This window comes from Benincasa hispida, chromosome 1 (genome assembly GCF_027475165.1).
Source record: "Benincasa hispida cultivar pf3 chromosome 1, pf3_genome.v1.1, whole genome shotgun sequence".
NCBI lineage: Eukaryota > Viridiplantae > Streptophyta > Magnoliopsida > Cucurbitales > Cucurbitaceae > Benincasa > Benincasa hispida.
Genome location: NC_143478.1, coordinates 86746767 through 86764729, shown reverse-complemented (window position 1 = coordinate 86764729; position 17963 = coordinate 86746767).

Here is a 17963-nt window from a genome sequence, read left to right as displayed (position 1 = left end):
GTATCCGTGAGAGCCTTCGTAAACGAATCAGTAAAGTTTTGCTCCGAGGCGATCTTCGTGATGATCACGTCTCCTCGATGCACTATCTTGTGGATCAGATGATACTTTCGATCTATGTGTTTGTCGCGCTTGTGACTACTGGGCTCCTTGGAGTTCGCCATAGCACCATTATTGTCACAATAGAGGGTGATGGGCTTAGACATATCTGGAACAACTTCCAGCTCTGTCAAGAACTTTCTGAGCTAGACGACCTCTTTAGCAACTTCACAAGCTGCTACGTACTTAGCCTTCATCGCGAAGTCGGCGATGCACCGCTGCTTAGTGCTCCGCCACATTACAGCTCCGCCGTTAAGAGTAAATACTGACCCTGAAGTGGACTTCTGAGAGTCTTTATCAGTCTGAAAGTTAGAATCCGTGTATCCAGTAAGGATCAAATCCTTAGACCCATACACGAGGATGTACTCCCTCGTTCTCCAAAGATACTTGAGGATATTCTTAACTGCGGTCTAATGACCCTGGCCTGGGTTAAACTGATACCTACTGACTATTCCCACAGCATAGCAGATGTCTGGCCTAGTACAGAGTATCACATACATTAAACTGCCAACGGCAGATGTATATGGGACCCATCTCATGTCCTCAACTTCTTGAGGCATTTTAAGACACATGTCCTTAGATAAAGTGATTCCATGCCTGAATAGTAGTAAGCCCCTTTTAGAGTTCTGCATCGAGAACTTGAGCAAGATTTTGTCAATATATGATGCCTGAGACAATGCTATCATTTCGTTCTTATGATCTCGAATGATCTGTATACCCAGAAAAAACTGAGCCTTTCCCAAATATTTCATTTGGAATTGGGTCGCTAGCCAGTTCTTAACTGTAGTCAGTAGACCTATATCATTCCCAATGAGTAGTATATCGTCTACATATAATACTAAGAAAACTACTGAACTATTGACTATCTTTTTGTAAACACAAGATTCATCAATGCTTTGGTCAAAGCCATACGAATTGATCGCAACATCAAACTAAATATTCCAAGATTGAGACGCTTGTTCAGCCCATAAATGGACCTATTCAGTTTGCAAACTTTTTGCTCTTGACCATAGGCAATGAATTCTTCTGGTTACACCATGTAAATGGTCTCCTCAAGATTGCCATTTAGAAAAGTTGTCTTGATGTCCATTTGCCAAATCTCATAATTATAATAAGTTGCAATAGACATGAGGATGCGAATCGACTTTAACATGGCAACATGTGAGAAAGTCTCCTCATAGTCGACTCCCTCCACCTGGGTATAACCCTTTGCCACAGGTCGAGCCTTGAAGGTTTGCACCTTCCCATCAGAACCCTATTTGCGCTTGTAGATCCATTTATTGAAGGATCTCATTCCGAGAGTTCCATGAGCGTGTTCAGATCGCTCCAATTTCACAGTGACCGAAACACAAAAGATATACATTCAACATAAACAGTTATGCATATTAAACCTAATTATCAGCATGCTCAAAACACAATAAATAACAAAGAAAGGATTCATACCAGTTGAAGACTCTTTTCGCACGTCTAAACCCTAAGCAGTGGAAACGCTCCAACGGATCTACCAATATCCGACTATATGTCGACTGCAATATCACGATCAGTAAAAACACGAACACTGCAGTGGGGACGACACCACCACCAGTGAAACCCAGGTATCCTCGGAGTGAAAACCCAAAGAGTGGGCTTTGGTGAGTTTGGTAGAGGACGGAGGACAACGTGTCGTGTAGACGATAAGCAAGTGGGAGATAACACTGTACTATCGTATAGCGGAAGTACTTATCATATAGTAAAGCTACATGATCGTGTAAGAAAGGCTGAACGATCATTTAGGAAAAACGTATACAATCGTTTTGAGAAATCATGAGGTAGACGATTGTTTAGGCGGACGAGCTTTTATCGTATAGGCTCTCGTGATCGTTTTCATGAATTCTTTTGGGTACGGACGAAAATATGAATGCACACTATTGAAAAATGAAAACTATTTTCATTTTTAACCCGCTGGTTACCATAACAACCACAACCCACTTCCCACATTCGAACGGGGACAGATTAGTTAATTATCATTTAATTAATTAATTAATATAATCATATTATATTTATATCCTATAGTTTGATATCACATATCCACTATAGTATTTTCTCCTCTACTTGATATAAATTATATTTACATCTAATTTCCTCAAAATTAATGTATCTCATACATTTAGCCAATTATATCATATATAATTAACCACTCCAATTATATCATATATAATTGAACTTCCTATTGTCAATTTGAACATTTCAAATTAACCCAAACACTGGTTCTCGACTTTATCCAAGCTACCTAGGTGACCTAATGGACCTATGGCTCGAAGCTCCAACGGTACGTGAATAGTTGACTAAACTCTTTAGCCACGAGATCCACCATCAGTTATCTGTCAGTGATTCCACTAAAGACCAACAGCTGAACTCTTCTTACCACAGATATATTTCTGTGTCCATCGGATATAACCAATCATGAGTACGATGACCCTTCACAGATGTTTGTAAGTACAACTGAACCAATTTACCGTTTTGCCCTTATAGTTACATCTCACTCCTTAAGTACCACTGATTCCTCTAATGAACAATACAACATAGTCCAACTATGTGTGAACACCTTTCGGGCAAGAGAAGGTGTGTGGCGCCACATCGTTCAAGCCACGGAATCAGCCTTTAAGGGAGCCATCTATCTACTTACCCTTGCCTCGGGGAATGAGTGAATTCCATCTTGTGTAATTGAGTTTCCAGCTCCCAAATCAGACGAATCCCCAAAATGGTAGGTTTGAATCGGCAACCTAGCCACTCACACCCATACAAATCAAAGGACTGCCCTCAATGGCAGGAGTTCCCAACTCACTTAGGATTGAGGTTATGTTACCTATGGTCATCCTAGTGAAGTGAAGTATCTATCATGAACGGTGTTATATAACGAGATGTTAACACTTCGTGGTCAGGTCTTATACAAACTCTTTGTATAGGATGCCTCCGCTCGCATGTCCCCAACACAAATGATCAAGATCAGACCATCTGTGACAAGTCACAACACTTGTGACCATTCCACAAAGCGGGCCGCGTCCGTAGCATTACCAGGATAAAGTTTTCCTCCTATATCCATATACTACAGACCATTTTGGTTATCACTCAAGACATGATCCATTTGTATGTCACCATATACATGCTTGAGTCACATACAGATAACCAGGGATTTTATGTTTATTGGTTTGTGATAAAGTAAATAAAACAAATAACTGAGCAAAATACAAGATGTGAAGTAAATATCATATATTAACAACACAAGTGTTCATACATACTGTTTACAAACTACAGGACACGAGACTTTAGGGCATCAACCCCAATAATCTTCCACTTGTCCTAAAGCGAAGTGAGGTGTGCAAAAAACTTAGTACAAAACAGTAAACTAGGGCATAAAAGCCCAGTACAATAAAATCTCCTATTTGTCCTGGTCCAGCTGCTGGCGATCCTGTAAGGAGCAAATCCCTCGAACCATACACGAGCTATAGTCCCTCGTTCTCCGAAGATACTTGAGGATGTTCTTCACTGCGGTCTAGTGACCCTTGCCTGGGTTAGACTGATACCTACTGACTATGCCCACAGCTTAGCAGATGTCTGGACGAGTACAGAGCATCACGTACATCAAACTGCCAACGGCAGATGCATATGAGACCCGTCTCATCTCCTCAACCTCTTGAGGCATCTTAGGACACATTTCCTCAGACAAAGTGACCCCATTCCTGAACGGCAGTAGGCCCCTCCTAAAGTCCTGCATTGAATACTTGAGCAACATCTTGTTAATATACGACGCCTGAGATAATGCTAGCACTTTGTTCTTACGATCCTGAAAGATCTGTATACCGAACAAATTGAACCTCTCCCAAATCTTTCATTTGAAATTGGGTCGCTAGCCAGTTTTTAACTGCAGTCAGTAGACCTACATCATTCCCAATGAGTAGGATATCGTCTACATACAACACTAGGAAGACTACTGAAGCGTTGATGATCAAAGCCAACGTTTTTGTCAAAGCCATACGACTTGATCGTAGTATCAAATCGTATGTTCCAAGATCGAGACACCTGTTTCAGTCCATAAATGGACCGATTCAGTTTGCAAACCTTTTACTCTTGACCTTGGGCTATGAATTCCTCGGGCTACACCATATAAATGGTTTCCTCAAGATTGCCATTCAGAAAGGCCGTCTTGACATCCATTTGCAAGATCTCATAATTATAATAAGCTGCAATGGACATGAGGATGCGAATTGACTTTAACATGGAAACAGGCGAGAAAGTCTCCTCATAGTCGACTCCCTCTACCTGGGTATAACCCTTTGCCACAAGTCGAGCCTTGAAAGTCTGTACCTTCCCATCAGCACCCCGTTTGCGCTTGTAGATCCATTTACAACCTATAAGGTGAACCCCATCAGGCTGATCTACAAGATCCCATACTGAGTTGAAGTACATCGACTCCATCTTGAGATCCATGGCGTTGACCCATTCATCCCGGTCAACATCCTCCATTGCCTTCTTATAAGACAACGGATCCTCAACATTGCCATTGCTACCATAGAAAGGATTTCCGTGAAACCCAGATAGCAAACGAGTGGGTTCGCAACCCTCTCACTACATTGAGGTTCCCTCAACTCTTGAGGTAGAACCGACCTACTGGATGAACTCCCATCAACAACTCTTGTTGATGCAGCAGGCTCTTCAACAACTCTTGTTGAAATTTCAGTAGTTTCATTGGAAAGCTCACGCAACACGACCTTGCTTCGTGGACTGTGCTCCCTTATATGATCCTCCTCCACGAAAGTAGCGTTTTTTGAAACAAACACCCTATTTTTCGTTGGATCATAAAAATAACCCCCTCGTGTACCTTTGGGGTAGCCTACAAAGAGGCACAATCTCGACCGTGGTTCCAACTTCTTGGGATTAGCCTCAAGCACATGTGCAGGGTAACCCCAAATGCAGAAGTGACATAAACTAGCTTTACGCCCATTCCACGACTCCAGAGGTGTTCTTGCAACACTCTTGGAGGGAACACAGTTGAGTATATACAGTGTAGTCTCCACTGCGAAACCCCAAAACGAGTCCGATAAGGAAGCATAACTCATCATCGAGCAAACCATGTCTAACAAGGTCCTATTTCTCCTCTCCGCTACACCATTTTGCTGAGGTGTACCCGGCGCTAAGAGTTGGGAAACGATTCCATGTTCTATCAAATAGTCCTGGAATGCCGAGTCCAAAAACTCTCCACCCCGATCCGATCGAAGTGTTTTAATCCGTCTATCTAATGCGTTTTCAACTTCAGCCTTGAACTCTTTGAACTTTTCAAAGGGTTCAGACTTCTGTTGCATAAGATAAACATACCCGTACCTGAAGTAATCATCAGTAAAACTGATAAAGTACTCATAGCCACCTCGGGCTCGCACATTCATAAGACCACAAAGGTCAGAATGTACTAACTCAAGTGGCTCCTTGGCTCTAGAACCTTTTCCAGTAAAAGGTCATTTAGTCATCTTACTCTTAAGGCAAGATTCATACACTGGCAAAGAATTTTTCTTCTAACTCACTTAGAAGTCCATTCTTTACCAATCTCTCAATCCTGTTGAGATTGATGTGCTCTAAACGTAGATGTCAAAGATAGGCATTTTCTTTTAGAGGAATTCGTCGACGTTTTGATTGAGTTACGACAGTTATGAACATTTCAGTATTAGGGAGGGAATTAATGACTAATGGCCTTAGCACATATAATCTCGATTCTAGATTTTCGGCAAATAAAAACACCATCTTTAAGAATGAACGCTTTATTCAAATCGAAGGAAATAGTGTATTTACATTGCAATAAACATTTTATAGAAATTAGGTTCCTTTTTAGTTCAGGAACAATATATACATCATTTAAGATAAGAAACCTATTCTGTAAAGCTAACTGAAGTCTTCCCACTGCCACAGCAGAGACGACGTGCCCGGTGCCTACTCGCATCGTCATCTCACCAGCCTCCAACTATCGCCAAGATAAAATCCCCTGAAAAGAAGAACAAACATGGTTAGTGGCGCATGAACCAATTATCCAGGCAGAATCATCATTCTCAACTAAACAAGTTTCAAGCACAAGTAAATAACATTTACCTTTATCCGCCTTGGCCTTACCCTTGGCTGCTTTCTTCTCCTTCAGATATCGAGGAAAGTTCCTCTTCCAATGTCTATCTTGGTTGCAATGGAAATACTTTCCCTTAGCAACTGGTGGACGCCTCCTCGGGCCGATAGGCGGTGGGTTAGTAAGTGCCTTCCCTTTTCCCTTACCACCCTTCTTCTTCTTCCCCTTTGTAGAGTTAGAAGTAGAAGGTGCAGACTTCGTTCCTGAGGTCGAACCTCTATGGAACGTTCTGGAGGATGAAGTAACATTTTCCTCACCCTTCTACCTCTCGTTACTTTTCAGAAAGATTTGTACGTCTGAAACTCGTTGAGGAGAGTTGTAAGGTTATATTTCACTTTGTTAAGAATCACATTGCTAACACAGTGCAGGAAGCTCTCCGGCAAAGAATGCAGGATTATGCTAACCTGACTGGCCTCATCGATGGTAGACCCATTCAACTTCGCCACATTGAAGTGGACCATCATGTTTAGCACATGTTCACGAACAGGGGTGCCTTCTTGCATTTTCGAGTTGAATATGTATTTAAGAACCTCATGCATATGCTATTTAGATGGTTATCTAAACATCCCCCGCAGGGACTCCATGATCTCACGTGCTGAAACCATAGGCTCATGCTTCTTGGCCAAGATGTCAGAAAGACTTGCCAAGATATAGGCTCGGGCCTTCTCATTCGCCCTTGTCCATCGCTCGTATGCCTCCCGAATATTTCGAGCGGCATTTGGAGCTGGAATAAGAGGACAAGCCTTTGTGAGAGCGAACATGGGATCCTCGATGATTAGGATCGTTGTGATCATGTGTTTCCATGTTGAAAAATTATCGCCAGTTAGTTTTTCGACACTTAACAATGATAATGTGGTTGTAGCCATTTGAAAAAGTTGTTGAAAATACGAATAAAACTTTATTAGATTTTGCTAAACCACTTTTAAACCAATCAGTTTTGCAAAACAGTTTCAAGTACCCTAAGTTATAGACTTCTATTTTGCAATGATGCCTCAGTGAGTCAGGACAAATGCCACCGGTGGGGTGATCAGTTGCCCCTTTGCTGGGATGAGACATTCTCAACCATTAGGCAGAAACAACTCATGGAACTAACCTAACAGCCACCATTTTTTGGTCAAGAATCGTTAACCTTAACTATTCCCTATAAGTGTAATCCCTGGTTTTCGGTGCCAGAGTCCCGCCCTAATGTGCTTACCGTAGGAAAAAGACAGATTAGGACAAGAGACTAAGTTACCTTATCCTCTTACAGGAGATCAAATAAAGAAACACACAAAACTGCCATCCTTTAGGGGGACACTCCTAGGGTGCCTCAAGGCGATGCGCAGTAACTTTATTCAACCTAACGAGGGAGACTGAGGGATATGCTGTCGCACTTCCCGCTCCCACTTACTATAAACATTCTCTTCATTCACCTTGATATTGACCTACCCAAACACCATTCATTGCTGGGACACACCAAAGATGCCATGAGGCCGAGGATAGATCTCACGGTGTGGACTATTTAGGAGAAAAGTGAAAGGTTTAAGTGAAGCATCTTACGCCCCAATACCTCCCACTGAATGTTCTACCTAAGGATTCATTAACCTAGATAATCTGGCTACTGATTTTAGTCTAAGTTGTCTTTTTAAACTCTGCTCATAAACAACAATTGTCTATGAAATATAAACAAGTTCAAGTAGTCACATTTAAACACTTTAATGGACTATCCTTAACTTGCATGCATGCATCAATTCTATCTAATTCACCTTTCCAGATAAGTTCCCAGGTAAGGGTGTTACATTTCCATCAACTTAAATACCCCAACCTAGACAGAACCCGCCTTAGACAAAAGGTCCCTTATAGATAGGTTTTCTACACTTTAACCTTTTATTATCCAATTTAATCCTATTAAACTGATTAAAAGATTAAAGCCTTAGGGTTTTTAATCATATTAGAACCGTGATCTTAGGTCTATGTGATCCAAGTTTTAAACATTTTAAAACCATGAATTAAACCTAAGTGAGCATGTATGTCTTTCTTATTTCTTTTAGTTCTAATTTCTCTTTAACTTTTAAAAAGAAACAACTAAAAAACATTGTGCATAACGAGGTGTTTATAACATTTATAAAGTAACCTATGTGTCATGCTTCATGCAATGTCCGGTCATTACTATTTAACTTTTATATATTGCGTAATAACCAAGCAAACATGCTATCATTCACCCTTATACTATAACAATTATAATATAAAGATGATGCATGTCAATGCTTTTTATGCATGCATAAATATAACTTTTATATTATATGATGTATGAGCATGCTCTTACATAACTAAAATCATGCTTCTCTAAATTATAACAATTATAATAAAGAGATGATGCATGATCATTGCATAACCTAAGGTGGGATTTACTATATGTGCATACCATATGACATATAAAACATACATCGCATGTAATAAATAAAGGATTAATGGACCGAGATGAGCCTTTACTAAAAAAAAAAACAGAATGAAAACCCTATCTATTACATTTTTCATCGAGCAAACCGGTTCATAGGCGAACTGGGTCTTCAACTGCCAGGAGGTCTTCATCGTGTAGCAAACTCCAACAGGTAGACGATCGTTCAACGTGCACTAGATAATAGGAACATAAGTAAACGATCGCGTAAACGATGACGAGGCTACGAAGCCTGATCATCCATGCGATCGTGTAGCACGATGACAGGTAAACGATTTACCTTGAGTTACTAAGTGATGAAGCTTGCTGACCTAAACGATTGTCTAGTGCACTTTAAATGATACAAGAGCGTCTCATCGTCTAATCGATGTGTGTAACTTGGTAAACGATTTACCTTGCGATGCTAAGTGATCGTTTAGTCAGTTACTAAGCGATGAAGCTTGCTGACCTAAATGTTCGTCTAGTGCGCTTTAAATGATATATGAGTGTCTCATTGTCTAATCGATGTGTGCAACTTGGTAAACGATTTACCTTGCGATGTTAAGCGATCGTTTAGTCAGTTACTAAGCGATGAAGCTTGCTGACCTAAACGATCGTCTAGTGCGCGTGTATTAAATGATACTCAGCGATTGCGTGCCCGATCATCAACCCGATACGACCAACTCTTGATCGCATACCCCATCGTTTAACCGATGCATTCCACCACAATCGTGTACTCCTTCATCTTTACGTTGCGATGGACAATGATCGTGTAGGAAATTCTTCTACACGATGCGATCAACCCTAGATCGTCTCCTTCCTTGAAGAGCCGTAACCTTTGCCTAGAACTTCGACGAACAACTCAAGACTTCAAACAAACTTTGAGTACAAACTCGATAACGATTATTAATGCCCAAAAATGTAGGGGCCTTTACAAACAACCGCAAATGTAAAAGGAATTAAAAAAACCGAGGCGATTCATCCCGAAAGCATCCATTAATCCGGTACATCCACAATAGATTTAACATTTAAAATAGCATAGAAATGCACCCACCATGAATGTATATGTTATTTCGTTGCAATAGATGAAATCGGAGTATCAGAAACCTGGCTCTAATACCAATTGAAGGATCTCATTCCGAGAGTTCCATGAGCGTGTTCAAATTGCTCCGATTTCACAGTGACCGAAACACAAAAGATATACATTCAACACAAACAATTATGCATATTAAACCTAATTATTGGCATGCTCAGAACAAAATAAATAACAAAGAAAGGATTCATACCAATTGAAGACTCTCTTCGCACGTCTGAACCCTAAGCAGCGGAAACCCTCCAACGGATCTACCAATACCCGACTATATGTCGATTGCAATAGCACGATCAGTACAAACACGAATACTGCAGCGGGGACGACACCACCACCAGTGAAACCCAGGTATCCTCGGAGTGAAAACCCATAGAGTGGGCCTTGGTGAGTTTGGTAGAGGACGGAGGACAACACGACGTGTAGACGATAAGCAAGTGGGAGATAACACTGTGCTATCGTATAGTGAAAGTGCTTATCGTATAATAGAGCTACAAGATCGTGTAAGAAAGGTTGAACGATCGTTTAGGAAAAACGTATACGATCGTTTTGAGAAATCGTGAGGTAGATGATCGTTTAGACGGACGAGCTTCTATCGTATAGGCTCTCGCGATCGCTTTCATGAATTCTTTTGGGTGCGGACGAAAATATGAATGCACATTGTTGAAAAATGAAAACGATTTCCATCTTTAACCCACCGGTTACCATAACCAACATAGCCCACTTCCCACATTCGAACGTGGACAAATTAGTTAATTATCATTTAATTAATTAATTAATATAATCATATTATATTTATATCCTATAGTTTGATATCACATATCCACTATAGTATTTTCTCCTCTACTTGATATAAATTATATTTACATCTAATTTCCTCTAAATTAATGTATCTCATACATTTAGCCAATTATATCATATATAATTAACCAGTCCAATTATATCATATATAATTGAACTTCCTCTTGTCAATTTGAACATTTCAAATTAACCCAAACACTGGTTCTCGACTTTATCTAAGCTACCCAGGTGACCTAATAGACCTAAGGCTCGAAGCTCCAATGGTACGTGAATAGCTGACTAAACTCTTTAGCCACGAGATCCACCATCAGTTAACAGTGATTCCATTAAAGACCAACAGCTGAACTCTTCTTACCACAGATATATTTCTGTGTCCATCGGATATAACCAATCATGAGTACGATGACCCTTCACAGATGATCATAAGTACAATTGAGCCAATTTACCGTTTTGCCCCTATAGTTACATCTCACTCCTTAAGTACCACTGATTCCTCTAATGAATAATACAACATAGTCCAACTATGTGTGAACACCTCTCGAGCCAAGAGAAGGTGTGTGGCGCCACATCGTTCAAGCCCCGGAATCAGCCCTTAAAGGAGCCATCTATCTACTTACCCCTGTCTCAGGGAAGGAATGAATTCCATCTCATGTAGTTGAGTTCCCAGCTCCCAAATCAAACGAATCCCTAAAATGGTAGGTTTGAATCGGCAACCTAGCCACTCGCACCCATAGAAATCAAAGGACCGCCCTCAATGGCAGGAGTTCCCAAGTCACTCAGGATTGAGGTCATGTTACCTATGGCCATCTTAGTGAAGTGAAGTCTCTGTCAGTTATATAACGAGACGTTAACATTTCGTGGTCAGGTCTTATACAAACTCCTTGTATAGGATGCCCCGCTCGCATGTCCCTAACACGAATGATCAGGATCAGACCATCTGTGGCAAATCACAACACTTGTGACCATTCCACAAAGTAGGCCGCATCTGTAGCATTACCAGGATAAGGTTTCCCTCCTATATCCATATACTACAGACCATTTTGGTTATCACTCAAGACATGATCCACTTATATGTCACCACATACATGCTTGAGTTACATACAGATAACCAGGGATTTTATGTTTATTGGTTTGTGGTAAAGCAAATAAAACAAATAACCGAGCAAAATACAAGATGTGAAGTAAATATCATATATTAACAACACAAATGTTCGTACATACTGTTTACAAACTACAGGACACGAGACTTTAGCGCATCAACCTCAACATTTACAACCTATAGGTTTTACCTCATTAGGCTGATCTACAAGATCCCATACCGAGTTGAAGTACATCGACTCCATCTCGAGATTCATGGCTTTGACCCATTCATCCCAGTCAACATCCTCCATTGCCTTTTTATAGGACAACAGATCCTCGACATCGCCATCTGTCACTATAGCTAGGATTTTCGTGAAACCCAGATAGTGATCAGGTGGGTTCGTAACCCTCCCACTGCGTCGAGGTTTCCTAAACTCTTGAGATGGAACCAACCTACCAGATAAACTATCATCTACAACTCTGGTTGATGAAGCAAGTCCTTCAATAACTCTTGTTGAAGTTTCAGTAGTTTATTTGGAAAGCTCACTTAACATGACTTTAGTACGTGGACTGTGCTCCCTGATATGATCCTCCTCTAGGAAAGTAGCGTTTGTGGAAATAAACACCTTGTTTTTCGAAAGGATCATAAAAATAACCTCCTCGTGTACCTTTGTGGTAGCCTATAAAAAGGCACAACCTCGATCATGATTCCAAATTCTTGGGATTTGCTACAAGCACATGTGCTAGGCAATCCCATATGCGGAAGTGACATAAACTAGTTTTACGCCCGTTCCATAACTCCAGAGGTGTTCTTGCAACACTCTTAGAAGGAACACAGTTGAGAATGTATACTGCAGTTTCCACTACGAAACCCCAAAACGAGTCTGGTAAGGAAGCTAACTCATCATTGAGCGAACCATGTCCAACAAGGTTCTATTTCTCCTCTCTGCTACACCATTTTGCAGAGGTGTACCCGATGCTGAGAATTGGCAAATGATTCCATGTTCTAATAAATAGTCCTGGAACTCAAAATCCAAAAACTCTTCACCTCGATCTAATCAAAGTGTTTTAATTCGTCTACCCAACACATTCTCAACTTCGACCTTAAATATTTTGAACTTTTCAAAAAATTCAGACTTTCGTTGCATCAGATGGACATACCCATATCTTGAGTAATCATAATAAAACTGATAAAGTACTCATAGCCTCTTCGAGCTTGCACATTGATGCGTTGTGAAAGTGATGAAATAATGGTAAGAAATTGCGGTGGTGAATTATGCGTTGCACATGCAAGTTTTCCTAGTAAAATCCAAGTATAAACCCTACTATGTTTCCTGGTAAGTCCAGGGTCGAACATAGGGACTATTGAGACAATATGCGACGGTAAATTTTTTATTCCTTTGTGGTGACAAAAATAATTAATTTGGTTGGTGTATTGTTTTAAGTATAAATCCTATGCGGCGGAAGTGAGTAAAGAGCTGATGATAGCGAAAGTGACAATGAGTATGTGGGGAACGGGTTGAGAAGGGATTTAGCTAACACTTCCTAAGATTGTGTTCAAGTTATGCGATAATGTTACTGATGGCGAGAAATTAGATGTCAAATTACTCAACAACTAAAATTCTGTGGACGCAATATGTGATGCATGTTCTTAAGGTATGCGTAGATTGTCATGCGTTGATGGTCATGCATTGGAATGACTATACGTTAACAAATGTATGCGATGACCATGTGTCCTGTCACAAGTTTTCTTATGCTCACGCCAAGTATAACGCGAATGCAAGTTTCTCGGGTGATCGAGGTCGAACTCAGGGACTTGTAGTTGGGTGAATGTAGTAATGTGCATGTGGCAGTTGAATAAAAGAATGGATGGTAGGTTTCTAAGCTAACACTACTCCTACTCCTAACTAACAAACAACACAATGAGAATATGCATGAGAGGTAGAGGCACGACAATTATTGACATAGAGTAAATGGATGGAAAAATAGATAAAAGGTGGAGGTTTCTTTATTGCAATACATAAGAGTGACCACAAGGGCAACCTTAGTCAACGCAAGCCATGCAATCATGCCAACACACTTGAACCTAACTCTAGGACATATGCGGTGTATCTGCGATATTGTCGGGAAGCCTATGCCTGCCTAAACCTCCATAACCCGCTCACGTGCTCTCGTCGCATGAGCGTGCTAGTCGTATACCACCGTATCCTACTTCCTGGATGCATGCAATATTCTATTCGGAGGGTGCATATGCTGTGTGATAGCAAACAGAGCTTATCTCTAAGTTCCCCATTCTTGCCTATGCTTTCCAATCCGCTCTCTTGAGTCTTAGATTTGGGTTTTAGACCACTCTCTCAAGTATGCCTAAATGATGAATGATGCACTCATAAGACAAGGTAACCGCATGAATTTTGCTGACATAAGATTATTCCTATCTCTAGTGAACAATAACTTACATTGCTTAATGTGACCAACCACTTACCCTATCGGGCAGTTAGTTGTTGCTGACTTTACTCATAGACAAGCATTGCGTCTGCCTATAAGCAGGCGTTGCTATAGCTTCACACTAAGCAAATAAGATTTACTTACACACTCACGCAACGCACACCTTTCGGTGGTTTGCTACATGCTTCATATCCCTAATCCACATGACTAAGTATGTGATACTCAAGCAATCTTACTAAGTGATGCAATAAAAGTTAAAGATGCTAAGTAAAGAAGATGGAGATGGAGTCGAAGGAGACTCCCAAATGCATTGAATACATAATGTATCCTTAATCCCAAAATGTAGTACAATACAATCTAAGAAGAGAAGAGAAAATTAAATGACCAATAGGAAGCAATGTCTTGCTTCCAGCGGATGTGCGTCAAGGCTGCCGGTGGTGCCATGGAAGGGCGGTGCAGCTGACTCTCTCGAGATCTAACTCTGGTCGAAGGCTCTGATCGTCACTCGGAATGGAAGAAGGAGATGAAGAACTTTCAAGCTTTCTTCTCACGCATTTGTCTGGATCACAAGGATCCTCCCTAAGGTGAACCTCAGGTGAAAGCCATGGATATCTTGAAATTCTGCTCATCGACTTCTTTATATAGAGCTTGGATCGCCGACAACATTAATGGACTACTCTGATTCTGACATTCGTGACGCGTTTAGTCCTTTTTGAATCTCTGCTGCTAATGGCGGGGTAGGTGAGATAACATCATCTTTTGATTTCCCGAGGTAGATGCGTTGATGCATTCATTCCACCAACCTTGCGTTGATCCCTTTATCATGCGTTATCATGTAGCCGCAATCATTCAGTGACCGCATTCGCTTAATACAGCAACTTCTACACGATGACCGCAATCGCTTAATGAGCGCAACTCCCATGCGTTGATTGAACGCGTTCGCCTTTGCGATGAAGAGTTTTCTCCGCATGCAGTAGTCCGGTTTTCGTGTTTGCGTCCACTTCCTGCATTAGCTACAAAAATAGACAATTGAACACATAATAATGCATAATAATGGGTTAGCAGAGATTCTTAATACTGAACGCCGTAAGCTCATTTTCTCGTGAATTCCTAACATAATTGCCGCATATTCTGCTTAACAGCCCTCATAATTCTAAATAAAAGGTCTAAGATGACATGCATTTCTACCTGTCATCAGCTACACACACATAACAACATGTCATCTCTCAATGCAAATGCCATAGTTCCTATTTCTAGGACGCATGTGATGTATACAATAGTGTCGATAGGACTTATGTCTAAGCCTCTATTCTTGTCTATGCGATGATAAATGCTACACACACACACAAGGTGACTGCATACTATTATGTCCTATTTCTAGGGTGCATGCGATGCATAGTAGCAAACAGAACTTATCTCTAAGTTTCTATCTCTTGCTTATGCTGTTCTAATCTGACTCTCTCAAGCCTAGATTCTAACCTAACTCTCTTAAGTCTAGGTTCTTTCTTTAGACTACTCTATCAAGTATCTCTAATGGGTGAAGGACGCATACATAAGAGAAGATGATAACATAAAGTGAAGATCTTAGGTCATACTAGCTAAGTGCTTTTCAACCCGTTCGGAAATTTAGCTACTCATGCGAAATGTGAAGATATTGAATAGATGTGGAGATGAAAATTCCATTTTATAAATAAAGTCAGAATACAAAACAATAATGGAAAGCAGGGATAAGAAGCCCGGTAGCAATGTCTTGCTTCCCGAGGCTTTTACACTGTCTTTTACTCTACTCTACTCAGAAGAATGTTCTTGCCTTCGCAAGTGTTGGCTCAGTGCTTCTCGGCTGTCTTTCGAGCTAACTAGGAATGATCTCTTGGCATCTTCTTCTCTTCGCTCGCCTCCGCCTTCTAAGTATATGAAAAATTACAGAGTAATGGCTAACTAATTGTATATTCTATCTCCAATGTATATGGCGAACTGTGTAGAATTCGAACTAGCACTATCACTCTATCGAACTTCTTTAACGATGGTGGCCCTTGGTATTTATAAAGCTCAAGGTGAAGAAAATTTTCTCTCAAATGATTGCAATGATGGGCGGTCATTAAATCTTCTGTCTGATGCGCCGATTAATGGTCATAAAAAAGTTGAGTGTACTTGCTATAGTGTGTCGTTAATGACTTGTCAACTAAATTTGAATTCGACCGTCATCAGCTTTCCGTCCCATCATGATTTATTATGCTTTCACCTTGATGCGCTGTCTTTATGCGGCCACCTTCTTGAGCGAATTTTCACGAGCGCATACGATCACATGAATTTATGGTCGCAATCTTCCAATGCGCTCGGGCGCCGAATTTCTTGGATCGCAATTTTCTTTGCGCCAACGCATTTTTCCTGCAAAAAATAAGTAAATTAATTGCTTTTATGCAATAGGTGCATGCGATCGCAATATTCTTAGTTTAACACTTTTAGACACGATTTTACATATTTTTACCGTCTCATTCTCACATGTTTTTATATCTTTGTGCTGTAATAACGTGCATTTCTCCCCGTTATCACACCTCAAAATTTAAAACAATGCTTATCCTCAAGCATAAACTAAAGATTTTCTTTAGAGAGTCAACCGCCTTTTCCTTACCTAGATTTCTCGAGGTGCCTTATTCAAATTTTATGAACCAAAATCTTCTTAATTTCTATCCTGTTCTCTTCCTAAATATTTCTAAAACTTAGGGACCGCAAGTTTAACCTTCAAAAAGACTTTACTTGTTTCCAGGACATCGCATGATTTATTTCAAAACTTTTTTCAATCGGGGTGTTTCCAAATGATTTTTATCCTTGCGCGGTTTAGATATTCTTTTTGTGACCTTACACTGATCCAAGTGCTTAACCTTCATTTTGGCTTGCCCCCACGGGTGTCATGCGAACATTCGACTACGAGCAAGACACTCTTTCTTAATCTAAACTCATGCCCATTTGGTAGCGGAGTTGCGGTCACTTTATTTATGCGTTGATCAAGATTCCTACCGTCGTTTTGGCTTGCCCCCACGAGTGTCATGCGAACATCCAACTATGAGTGGGATCCGATCTCAACGTTATGTTTTTTTTTTGAAATGTCTAAAAGTAGCAAGGTTGAAACCGGCACCCCCAAATTTAAATGCAATAATGTCCTCATTACTGATAGACTGAAATAATTCATGCGATGCTCTTAGAAAGTTTCGTAAAACTCATTTTGAAAGAAAACTGGTGGGCCACTAACTTCTAGAAATGTTTCATGAATTGACCGTCCTGAAATTAAGTGGAATCTAGTACATGCGATGAGAGATAAAGGCATGCGTTTCATCATTGAAATCATAATTAGTATGGAAAACATTGCGGTGACTAACTAGAGTAATCAATATTTAATGATTGCACCAACTAAAGAGGATGTGATGATAAAATTATCAATGTTAAAAAAATGAGATGCGATAATGCAAAAATTGGAATAAACGAAGTCGAGGAAAGATACAACCCCCAAATTTGCTTTGTTATCCGCATTATCTGTGATCACATCCTTCTTTGCGATGGGCTGATTTCGTCGATTGCGATGGTTGAACGAACTGGTTGCATTTTTTCGGTTATCGCATAGCTCTACTGCAATCGTTTACCACAATCGTTGCCAAAAAAATCGAGAGGGTAAAAAATATAAAAGACAGAGTTGAAACATTTTTTTTGTTGACAAGATGGTGTAAAAAGGATATAAAAAGGTAGAGTGAGTTCATGAAATGAAGATTTAAAAGGATACTTCAAAAAGATTGCGTCCCTGATGAGTTTGAATCGCATGATTGTGCAGGGACTGCCCATTTCTTCTTTAGTCAGGAGTTCCTTAGGTCCACGGAGGTTTTCTCGTGATGCAAGTCTCCTCC